The sequence below is a fragment of the Macaca nemestrina genome, chromosome 7 (genome assembly GCF_043159975.1).
Source record: "Macaca nemestrina isolate mMacNem1 chromosome 7, mMacNem.hap1, whole genome shotgun sequence".
In the NCBI taxonomy this organism is placed as follows: Eukaryota; Metazoa; Chordata; class Mammalia; order Primates; family Cercopithecidae; genus Macaca; species Macaca nemestrina.
The window spans coordinates 96966578-96979954 of NC_092131.1; the positions used below are offsets into that span (position 1 = coordinate 96966578).

At 36.7% G+C, this 13377-nt stretch overlaps 1 protein-coding gene across 3 annotated transcripts in view; it reads right to left on the reverse strand.

The window, feature by feature from the left end:
• The window catches only part of LOC105479363 (multiple C2 and transmembrane domain containing 2), a 262013-nt gene that overhangs the window by 27961 nt on the left and 220675 nt on the right, over nucleotides 1-13377 (reverse strand). The window lies entirely within an intron of this gene.

Below are 13377 nucleotides of genomic sequence, written 5' to 3' on the forward strand. Positions count from 1 at the left end.
ATCCTTTGTTCCATCAAATTGGAGCCATGGATGGAGTGAAAGAGAACCCACTGCCAATAGGGATTGCAGGTAAAAGCACCAATATGGCACAAATCTTGAAAAGCACAAATCTCCCTTCTTGCATCTGCCTTTATGAAACTACTTGGCTGAAACAAAGGAAGAACACAGGCTGGAATGCCTCACTGCCGCCCCCTCTCCAGTAAAGGGTACTGCAATGGTTTGAATAAATTCTTACCAACAAGACTACTCCTTTATCCATTCATTCTGTGCAGAAGGAAAACCAGGTTCATTGCTTCCTTTTGCAACATCAAACTTTCAAGATACTTGTACTTGTTTATCCTAATTTGAATTTTTTCCCCTTACTCTAATTCCTCAAGCAGTTTGTGTCAAAAATTAGATATGCTGCCAGAGCGTACTAATTCATGAGTCCACTGACATCTATTAATGGGCACAATGGTGAAAACCCAGCTCTGTCTGCCACATAAGTATTCATGTTTATAAAGGAACATTTGAAAGAACGAGGGAGTTTGACCCAAAGGCCAAAAGTGGCTTCCTCTTTTTGGCAGCATCCAGTTTAGGTCAAAACAATTTCTTGGAAAATGACTCAAGTTTCCATGTCACTCAATTTAATCAAAACTTCCTATTTCAATTTTTTTCCCCCTATGAAACACCCAAATAGTGAGGTTCTGGTTGTGAAGAAAGCATGAGTTAGTATGCCAAAATAACGATGCTCACGAGTCCTGTTACTTTATAATGAATTTGATGTTTGGAGTATTAAATATCCAAAGACTAGGCTAAAGAGTCTTACTATATCTTGAGTACCAGAAGAACTTATCATCTGGACTTGTTTTTTAAGAGTAGAAGTAAACAGAATTAATTTTTGAAATATGGATGAACTGATAACTTGGTTTTATTATATTGGTGGACCTACAAAACTATTCCATTTTTATTTCACAAATACATTATTTTCAAATAAATAGAATTTTGTGCATTAAATTTGTTGATCATCTGGATATTTTAAAATGACACAAGAAGGAGGGTTATTTGTGATATACATTCATATATTTTAGTCAGTTACTAGCTACAACTGTCTACCCACGTCAGGATTACTTTTCAAAAGAACGTACTTTTTAGTGGCATCTTTTTATTTCTAATATTCCATGAAATTGTTATCAATCACCTTCAGAGCTGTCATCAAATTGACACCTTAATTGACTCCACTGTAGACCATAATTTTAATGAATAATACACAGTGGCTCACGCCTGTAATCCCAGCACTTTGGGAGGCCAAGGCGGGCGGATGACGAGGTCAGGAGATGGAGACCATTCTGGCCAACATGGTGAAGCCCCGTCTCTACTAAAAATACAAAAATTAGCTGGGTGTGGTGGCGCGTGCTTGCAGTTAAAGCTGAGGCAGGATTATTGCTTGAACCAGGGAGTCAGAGGTTGCAGTGAGCCGAGATGGCACCACTGCACTCCAGCCTGGCGACAGAGCAAGACTGTCTAAAAAAAATAACACTTTCTATGAGCACTTAAGTACCTTGAAAACTCACAACAAAAATGTGGTACATGGACAATATTCTCGATCTATTTTTAAAATATTGAAATCTGTATATACTTCATCCCAAATATTTTCAAAGGCACTATATTTTTGTATTCATTCACAGGAACTTTTCCTGTCAAACATTTTTTCAAGACAATATGTTAGAACATTTAACAAAATGTATGCTGAAAAATAAATGCCTTCTAAATTTCTTTCCATTAATGGTCAGAATGTATATTTATTGTATTAAAAATCATAAGAATTCTTCCCATAAAACAATCTAGGCCAGGAGTTGCAATCCCAGCACTTTGGGAGGCCGTGGCGGGCAGATCACTTGAGGTTGGGAGTTCGAGACCAGCCTGGCCAACATGGTAAAACTCCGTCTTTACTAAAAATATAAAACATTAGCCTGTTGTGGTGGCACACGCCTGTAATCCCAGTTACTAGGGAGGCTGAGGCAGGAGAATCGCTTGAACCTGGGAGGCAGAGGTTGCGGTGAGGCAAGATCGCGGCACTATACTCCAGCCTGGGCCACAGAGCGAGACTCCACCTAATAAAATAATAATAAAAATAACCTAAAGTATAACTTCAGAATTGAAAAATTGAATCATGCATAGTATTTGACCTTTTATATGTTGCTTTCATAGAAAAATGAAGTGATTTTTCGCCACTTAAAAAAAAAAAATCACTTCCATTCAGAAAAAGCTTCCAAAAATAGAAGTTAGTACTTCAGTCATAAAAAATTTTGAATAAAACTTTCCAACTGATTATGACCATAATTTAGAGGAGGTTATTTTTTCCACAAAAGAGTCCAATTTTGGAGAATGTTTAAGTTAACTGAGGTATCTTCAAAGGTTCAAACCTTCCTAAAATGATAATGGGTAAAGAAAAAGTACATACTGCCATGCTGATGTTTATTTTTATATGTGATGTATCTTTATCACACAACCTTGTTGATATCCCAACTGTGTATATAAAAAAATTATAAGTGTGGACACTAGAACTTTGCAAGTGGTGGAAAATTATCACTTGTCTTGATGCAATTAATGAATAATTAGTGCATCACAGCCAACACCAAGTACATTTCTGCCTCATATTTCTTCATTTTGGAGGAATATCTTATTAGTTGCAATATTTGCTCCATCAAAATTTGCATTCATATTATCATTGTAAAGTTAAATAATTCTCGATAATAAATGTTTAAATTTATAGTGGCATTTCTGATATTAGAAATTACAGTATTTGTAGAGTTAACTTGCAAAGGTTTATTTTGTTTTCATATATTAGGTTAAAAAATGAAAATAATTTCACAAATTTCTCTGATACTGTGCTTGCATCCTTTAGCAGGAAGATTAACAGCTACCTGGTCATTTTTCATATATGTACAATGAAATCTTGAAATGGAAAATGATATAAATTAATGCAGAAGAAATAGTCATTTGATCTAAATGAAAAGTCATGCTCCACAGAGAGAGATATCAACGCACATTTTTAGCTGTATGCATTAAAATAATGTTTTCAGAAACGATTTTCTTAGATACTTCCTCCTGAAGTAGCTGTTGAGGCCTCTTCGGCAGGTTTGTGACTTAGGTTTTTACATGTCAGTGACATGATCAAGTCAAGGCCCCAGGGTAGAGAAGAAATGTAAACATTTATCTACAACTGTTGGAGAAATGTACTATCTCTACATGATTATTCATTAAATATGTAATCTGTGTTTTTATTTACATATTTAAAAAGTAAAAAAGTGCACATTTACTCACTACAGTGAGTAAAATAGTATATTCTAAGAGTGTTCAGCCTACTTTTTATTCTCTTAGTAGGAAGGCTTAAATTATGCAATATTTAACATACACCTACCCTATTTCTTATCTCCCTTACTAACCATTCTGAATAGGCAATTTGAAAGCTTCCTGAATCTTACAGGCCCTGTGGCAGTGGCCACAGCTTAATGGGCCCGTAGATATCACATGCTTTCTACCACTGCCAGAAGCAAGAAGGGATTAGCTCATGTGAGAGCACTTTGTTTTATTATGGACCATGCAAAAGCTTTCCTTTAAAGCTGGATGCTAGTCACTCAGCCCCTGAAAAGAGTCAGGAAAATAGAGATGGGTCATTCCTGGTTGTTACAGTTAACCTGGTGTTAGTCTTTGAGAACTCTGGTCACAGTGCATGCATCTCATGGGCTACTAGTAATGACCACAGAAACAGCTGAAAGCTTAAATTGAAAGCCTAAGCAACACATCCCACCTTGTTATAGTGGATATATTAAATACAATAGTTTAAAAATGAGGATAATTAGTAAATGAAAACTTTCTGGGAAAACAGGGATCTGTGGTGAACCTGAATTACTTTCCCTTAAATTATTTAGTAAAGAAAAGAACCAATTATTTCCAGAGTATCTTCTAGACAGGGAGAAAGAAAAACAACAACAAAAAAACACGTTTTTTCATGTGTTTCCACCCCTTCCTTAAAATGCCTGAACTAGGCATTTGCTACTCATGTGAGAGAGGGAAAATTTCCATCTGAGTTCAGGTATCTTTATGGTTAGCAGTAAATGTAGTTTTTGCTCTCTGAAAGGCTTTAAAAATGGCCTTTGGACAATGTGTGTTTATCAAGATATGGTAGCTTCTATGCTACAAGAAGATTATATTTTTGTAGCTTGGATGCTTCATTAATATCTTCCATTACCCTCTTTTTGGCTATACCCTGCTGGAACTGGGGGATCAACAGATAAGACCAGGCTGTTTTATCTGATCCTGTGTTCTTAGCACCAACAATTGTGGTGGGTCCATCCTCAGTGCTGCTACAGTGCTTGTTTGATGGCGAAATAAATGGATGCAAGACAAAAATAGTTTATCAGGTTTATAGTAGTATTAAATAATTATTTACATCAACCCAAGAAATAAGCAAATGCTTGCAGTTTGAGAGAAGATTCTAGGCCTTATAAATATAGCAGAATGACTGAAAGGCCCAACTCAAGCTTGATGGCTTTTGTGAATCCTCTTCCTAAGGATGCCGGTCTATGCTGACTACTGTCTTTGTTCTCTCAATTTGCATTATACCTCTATCATTTTAATCATCCTAATAGCAAATGTTCTTTTCACTCTCTGTACTGCAAAATTTATCTCTTTTAAAAAAAGATACTACTGATTTTATGGGTCTTTTCTCTTTATATCTAGCAATATACCAATGGACATATCACAGGATGTATTACATAGCCGTTAGTATTAGTATTTCTATGTATAGGAAACTGAAGTCCAGGGAAGTTAAATGATGTTATATACAGCAGACCATGGAGTCAGAGAACAGGGTTCAACTCTGGTCCTGTCATGTCATCTACTAGCCTGGTGATCATGGCAAATTCTTTACCCTTTCTGAATTTCAAGTTCAGTATCTGGAAAATGTAGATCATTGTCATTACTCTGATTGGAGTGTGGAGAAAATTAAATATTGTCACATATGTAAATTACCTAGTATATTCCAGGTGCTTCATAAACACAAGTTACTTCCCTTCAAGAAGGCAAAGCTACAAAAGAAGGAACAACCTTTTGTCTAGTTTAAAGAATACTGGGATTAATTTAAGTTTCAAAGAAAATGATCTTCCAGGACAAGTCTACTCATGTTGCCCTGAGTTGTATGAAAGATCATCTGCAGTTCCATCTGCATCATGCTGGCTTTATTTACACGTTTCAGATTGAACCAGGGAATGTGGTGATAACACAGTTTAGCAAACACAACATTACATCTGCTGTTGCTACCAAACTGCCTAGGAAGAGTAACAGTGATTCATTCAGAAAGACAGAACTGCTGTCACATGTGCTTCTGTTTTCCCTTAACATATAAGGCTTCCAATTTACAGAGGGAAATGTGTAATAAAAATAGTGAAGGCCACTGGTGTGATTAAATAAATGAACAAGATTATTATGGCTAAATACATAGTTTTAGATTCCTACATTTGAAAAAGAGGAGTATCACTTCTCATTACAAATGTGAAAAAATGTGGAAGCATAAGTAAAATGCACATGCTTTAGGGGTCTACTTTGTGAGCAAGTCTGCATCACCAAATAATGAAGAGATGAAAGCATGGATTTTTTCAAATTTCATAAGGTTTCCTTGTTTTTTTTTTAACACACAATAAAGAGTGGCATTCATTGTGAGAAAAATAACAAACTAACTTGGTAACTTAAAAATATGCATCATATGAAGACGAATACAAGCCCACCATTTTTCATTATTCATTTATAAAACGTTAAAAGGATTGAGTATTTTTGCTAACTTCTGTAAGCAGTTGAACTGAGAACAAATAATGTGTCTGTGTTGTAACACAATTGTTCTTTTTTAAAAAAGAAAAAACATTTTAAAAATCAGAGGGCAAATCTTTCCTTCCTTAAGGCCTTATTGACGTTGTGTCTCCAATGAGTATAGCACTGTAGGTGCAATAAACTAGCTTCAAGCCTCTGGCAGAGAATTAACACCATCAAAATGAATTTACAACTAAGAATTAATTATATAATCAGGGTGTTACTTTAAATCTCTCCTACATGTTCTGATTTAGAAAACTTCTCATTTCTCTATTAATTCCCCAAGCAAAACTAGAGACAGAGTCCTGAAAATTGACCATGTCAGAAAAAATCCTTTTGACATTCTTAAAAACTGAGTAGTAGTTGTCACAGGATGAACAGAATTCTCAGAAGAGATTAACACAAAAATTTTTATCTCAAAATCCCCCCAGTAATTTCAATCATCTAGACTAAAGATGCAAAAATATACCTTTAGACTTTAAGCAAGAATATGTTTGGTCTGTTTCATCCCACTGAATATTAAAAGGCTATAATTTGAAAACTTAGAAAATTATAAACATTAGAAATAGATTGAGTGGCGTTTAGCATGAAAAAAAGCTTAGCATCTGTCATAACAAAGAACAAGCAGCAATATTTCTGATACATGAAATTAAAAATTATTCTTTGGGAATCCCAGCAATGCACCAGGAACTGTCATTAAGAATTTCTTCCCATGAGGCACTTTTGTGGGCATGCAGGGACGCGGATGTGGACTCGAGTGCGCGCGCGCGCGCGCACACACACACACGACAGTTAACTCCACAGCTCATGCTATTAAAATGGAGTGGGGAGATCTGTACTCTTTCTGGAGTGTACTTCTTTCTCAAGTAGTTCTTTTGCTTTGGGAAATGAATATAAAACAGTATTTGGATTTTGAATCAATATCATTTCTAAGTGGTTTTATATTGCTCTATCTGTTCATTACATAAAGCACTTACACACTGTACTGGTATTTACCAACACTTTTTTTTGTATGTGTGGCCTGCAACATGGATCTCATCTAGTATCAAATAATAGGGTTGAAAAGGTAAAAGGAATAAACAATCAGCTCAATAGGAAGATACTCATAAAATACAACTGAAAAATTGGCAACAGATTAGGGAAAAAAATATTTGGAACCTAGACCCTTGAAAGATTGATTTCATTAAAAGTCACTCTGCACTAAGTGACAGAACGCCATGCCACCACAAGGTAAACAGGGCTAATGGTTTTCTATAACTGTAACTATTGTAGATAAATATACCAGGAGCGGCAGTTGCTGGTTTAGCTGTGTGAATCCTTTAGTTTTCTCCCAGGTACAGTAAAGGAGTGGGTATAAGATAATATATTTATGTGATTCGGCAATGGAACAAGTTAAGTAATTATTATTACTTTAAGATTCAGCTCAAACATCACCTCCTTTTAGCAGTCCTGCCTCACCTAGCATTTCTCCTCTCTTTCCCAACATAGCATTTACAACATTACAAACCTTGATGAAGGCAATAATCTTAGGGCATTGGGGTTATTTACTATGAACACCTTGGTTATGGTTGTAATTTTTGTATTCATAGAGACTCTGGTACAAAGACATCAATAAATGTTGGCAAAATAATGCAGAAAAATGAACCAATAAATTAACGACAGGTTTCCTTCACAACAATGGAGCATGGTCAAAAATAAGATTTAGACCAGAAGAGATGGGTTTGAGTGTTGCCACTATCCTGGCTGAGAAATCTGATATGCTACTGAAATTCTCTTAGCCTTGGTTTGTTCATTTGTAGACAAGAGAATATACTATGAAACTTAATATTTTGTTTTGAGTACTGACAGAGCTACTGCATATAAAAGCAGTCTGCAAATTGTAAACACTCTAAAATATTAATATTTTTATAAATCTAATTGCTTAAATAATTCTTACTTGAAAAGGCCTTGTTTTATTATTCTTGTTTTATTTAATATTTTATTCCAGTGATTATTTTTCCCTTGAAGAAAAAAGTGGTATTCCCCCCTTTCTATCAATTATCTCATAAACTCATTGGATAATTGGGTGAGTCACAGTAAAACGGATGAGGGATTTATTTATTTTGAGATGGAGTCTCACTGTCACCAGGCTGGAGTGCAGTGGCGCGATCTCGGCTCACTGCAACCTCCGCCTCCTGGTTCAAGCAATTCTCCTGCCTCAGCCTCCTGAGTAGCTGGGACTATAGGTGTGTGCCACCATGCCCAGACAATTTTTGTATTTTTAGTAGAGATGTGGTTTCACCATGTTGACCAGGATGGTCTCAATTGGATTTATTTTTAAATACAAAAGACATAGCTACTATTTTCAGAAAACCAATCACTTGTGGATAATCAGGATGCAATGTCCAATGTCTTCTACCTCCTCATGATGTGACAATTCTAAGTAACGGGAAACAAATATCTAGATGCAATACAGGTTTAGTATCCTTTATCCAAAATGCTTGGAACCGGAAGTGTTCTGGATTTTGGATTGTTTTGGGATTTGGGAATATATGCATCATGCTGGTAGATCATCCCTAATTTAAAAATCAGAAATCCAAAATGTTCCAGTGATCATTTCCTTTGATAATTAGAGTTTAAAAGTTTCAAATTTGGCGGCATTTTGGATTTCAAGTATTTATAATAGGGATACTCAATCTATATAAACTATGAAAAAATCAGAGCCTCTGACGATATTTGGTCAGACAATTGCACATTCGCTAAGAGAAGGATAGGTAATTCATCCGAGTCTAGCATATCACATTTCATAATATTTGAGAATAACATACTATAATCCTTAGAAATCAGAAAGATCTACTTGTACTAGGAATATTAGTGAGCTTGATAATAAGAAGGATGCTCTGAATAATGTTCAAAAAGGCCAGATTGATAATATTTCTGGATGACTTCTAAAGGTTATGAGGTCAAAACATTTTTAAGAATGAGAGTTTGATTTTTAAAAAGAGTATCTGAGCAAGTAGATTTGCCAAAGGACTACAGGAAATTGGGAAGGCAACCCCCTCTCATCCAAAACATGCATAAACTGATAATTAAGAATTGGCTGGAATCCACTTCACTATAAAAGGTTTGAAAGATAGTATGATAAAAATGTTAGCAATTAAGTCACTTCATCACTAAAAACCATATTAAATCAAATTAAAAGGACTTAAATTAGAATGCCCATACACTTTATTCCCCTGAAAATCATCCATAACCAGGTCTTTTACAATATGCCCTGTATATAAATTGTATATCCCTGAAGGTGAGTGTGTGCACGTGTAACTATTGTTAACCATTCAAAGATACTCTCTGGCTTTTTATTTTCTTAAAAATACAACACTTTATCATTGTAAGTATCACTGCTCATGTCATAGTTTTAAAAATTACTAATCTAACCAATTTACTATGTTTTAGACATTCTGAAGAAAGCACAAACAGGCCTGGCATGGTGGCTTATGCCTGTAATCCCAGAACTTTGGGAGGCCGTGGTAGGCGGATCACACGAGGCCAGGAGTTTCAGACCAGCCTGGCCAACGTGGTAAAACCCTATCTCTAATGCAAATCTTAGCCCAGTGTGGTGGCACATGCCTGTAGTCCCAGCTACTCCAGAGGCTGAGGCACTAGAATCACTTGATCGTGGGAGGCAGAGGTTGCATTGAGCCGAAATGGCACCACTGCACTCCTGCCTGGGCGACAGAGCGAGACTCTGTCTCAAAAAAAACAAAAAAAAAAAAACAAAAAAAAAAAACAAAAGCACAAATGAATTATAGACAAAACTACTCTTGTTGTTAGATTGTAAGAAGACCTCCATGAACAAGAGTTTTCTCTGATTAGGATATTATAGATCATCTCCTCTCTCTCTCTGGCACAAGGAAACAGGGAACGAGGCACGGTGGACTTAACCACATCATCCAAAGGACTCTACAGGTTAATTCACAGTGAGAACTCCTTCTAGATACATGCCATGTGCTTCTCTCACTAAGAAGGCCCTGTCTGGGCAATGAGGAAGGGACTGGCTAATCAATTTAGAGGACGGAAAATCATTTTAAACACTGAAATTGATAGTTTAAACTGTACTTAAATTTTAATGACAAACTAATTTGTGAAAATAGAATATAGATACAATATCCATTTGCATCCTTCCATTATAATATGCTCCTCAATCAATCAACAAAAATGGATGTTTCTTATTTCCTTAAAGGAAAATGTCCATATCTGTTTTTCATCTACAACTGATATAAAAGGGTCATATTGTTTTTCATAAACACTGTCAGGCAATTGTGACTTCATTGATGATCCTAAAAGGACAGATCATTCAAGTTCTATTTCTGACAACCTAGTTATGAACAAACCAACCCACAATGCAAGCCTTAGAGCACTGTTTCTTTTTGATAGCATTAAGCAGGGCTTTTTTTCTTTTATTACATGCCCTTATGATTCCTTCTTCCTGATGTTAATAGAAAATGCTGAAATATTCTATGTAAGTGATTGTTGGGCTGGAAAAAGAAAGAAACTCTAATGCAAGTATTTATACCTTCTGTAATGAAAACAAGATATTATTGTCTTGCATGACCTTTCCTAAGTATGGGATACAGCATTTTACACAATAGTTTCTTGGTTCATGCTTCAATTACTGACCTTTACTGTGTAGAAAATTAATGCAATTTTCATTGTAATCCATCCGTACAAATAAGGTCCACATGGAAGGATTCCACATATGGAATCTAATACAAATAGGAAATGTCAACTGATTGCTGTTGGCTGAACTTAGCTATTATCTGTTTGTTCTGGAGTCCCTAGAAAACTAGACTTGTAACAAGCAATTTCTTACATGAGCCATCAGGTATTAGAAAGGAGGGATTTCCTCTCTTCAAAGTTTAGCTTGTATATTTCATCTCCTAAAAGGCAAAAACCTAGTTACCTGAAAGTTCTATGTTACCACTGAAAGTCCACAAAAGAAAAGGCAAAACTGTGAAGTCTAATCTGGTTTCTAATACAAGTTACTACCACGAACTTTTCATAATGCTAAGGAACAAGGGGTTACAGTGATGTCATTTTACAATAATCCCTGTTCCAGACAATAAAAGAATGACAGACCCCAGACAGTGTCCTGGTCTGTGCATGAGAGACAGGCAGAACATGGCAAAGCATTCATCTCCCGAGGAAGTTGTGCCAACAGGCCCCGGCACGCTTTTATCTTCCACAGTCGTCCGTGATGGTATTTGGTGGGAAGGAGCACTGGCAATTAAAGAGTGTCACCTTCAAGATGGATGGTTTGGGTAGAAAGGAGTTTCTCTCCTCTTCTGGTTTTGAACAAAATGGCTGTGTGTTTATAATTTGTAAACAGTTCATCTCTCACTGAGTGTGTTACAGTTCCCAGAAGCATGGTCTGTCATGTCTAACACACAACAGAAGCCAGAAGGGCTCAGTGGATAAGACCTTTCTTCCAGCTCACTATGATGGGGAGTCACCCAGTGACTGTATGTCCTGGTCTATGACAAGCACATCTCAGTGGTAGAAGCTGATCTACACAGAGAAGAAACCAAGTGCTGTAATACATATGTGGATGTGCACTCAAAAAGTCTGAAAGTTGAAGATCCCTTTAGTTTACCAATCCCTTACAGAAGGAAGAATGAAAAGAGATGGACAAGGATGGAAAAATTTGCCCGTCTTTCCTAACAATAGAAGGGTTGTGTTAAGCAGGAGAGACATAAACAGAAGTCAAAATATCATTTTAGATTTATTCCTCTAGAAGATTTCATAGAAATATAAAATTGGGAAAGCAAAACCACCATGGTTATACTTGTCTATTAAAAAGTGCTATTAAAATACTATAATAAAAACATGTTAAGAATAAATTTTCCCTGGGGGGACTGAGGAAAACCCTAGTGCCAGTGCCCTCAACGTGGGACAGGTGGGCTCAACTGGTATGGGTTGGGCCATGCTGAGATGAATGCAACAGCTCCCAGGCTTATCCCTGTGGATGCTGCCGTTCCAACTCCTTGTTCAGTCATCCTTGCCCAGAAAGGTTTAAAGCACAGACCAAAGGGCTGTCTCTCCAGACCTTTAGGTAGCTCTTGAGGTACATATCAGTGGCAGACTAGACCTTGACAACCACTGGTCTTGACTATGACCTGATTTTGTTGCTTGGCAGTCACTGAATACCATGTTTCCATTCATCTTCTTGTTGGATACTCTCCTTTATTAGATGGGCCAAAGACACATGGTCACAGTTATTCCTAAAGGGTAGAGGACATCCTCTTCTACTGGTGGTTCATTTAAACAGGCTTGGCCAAACAGGAAGAAATCTTCCTTTCATCCAGGCCTGGCTTATAAATATTTAGATTTTTGCCTAATGTGATGTTGTAATATAATAAGAAATGTATGTTTGTTCTTTGTCCCTGGTTCCTGGCACAAAGCTCCTAAAATTCCTGGAGTTTCCTAAGTGATAAGAGAGATATGAACATCTTTGCTATAATATTTGGTTTTGTCCTCACTTGCTAAAATAGCTCGAGCTAGAAAGGTGAGAGGAGCATCTTTTGCTATTCATAACAAGCCCCTTTCAACCACACCTGGATTTCTGTTAATGAGGTGACTTTTGGAAAGCCTCTAATGATGGGGGAGCTGGTGGCTAGGGGAACCAAACATGTGATTAGAAGGTTAGAACTTTCAGTCCTCCCCAGCTCTGGCCTGCAGGGAAGGAAGAGGGGGCCAGAGATTGACGTGAACACCAATGCCCAAAGATTCAGCCAATTATGCCTATGTAATGAAGCCTCCATAGAAACAAAAATACCATATTCTGGAAGCTTCTGGGTTGGTGAACACATGGAGGTGCTCTAGGGTGTGCCCAGAGAGGGTGTGGAGGTTTCACACCCATTCCCCCATCCATTGCCCTGTGCATTTCTTCCAATTGGCTGTTCCTGAGTTGTGTCCTTTGTAATAATCAGTAAATATAAGTAAATATTTCCTTAAATTTTGTGAGTCATTCTAGAAATTCATTGAATCCAAGAAAGGGGTTGTGGGAACCCCCACCTGATAGCTGGCCAGTCTGAAGAACAGGAGGCCTAGACTTGTAGTTATCACTTCATACAGGTTTAAAATAATTTCATTAATACTTCTGTTTTTTTGGTAAAACATCCCATTATAAACCTTATTAACTTAGCTTTCCTTTGACAATATTCAATGATTTAATCATTCAGTAACCGCTAACATGAAGACATCAAGAAGAAACTTGCGTCTGTGCAACCCCTTTTCTGAAAAAGGTCATTTTTCCTTTAAAAGTATTATAGTTGATTTTATTATTTTGCTATTAATGATCCTCTTAACACAACAAATAAGATTTACTTTGTAATCCACTCCATTTGCTTCAAATGGGCAAAACCATCTGGTCCACTCAATTAATTTTAAGGCTCTTTGTATCATAGAGCCAGTGTCTTTGAATACATTTCTATTCAATGGGCATTTACCCGGGATACTTACTCTCAAGGTTTCCCCTTTTGCCCTTTTCTCTCC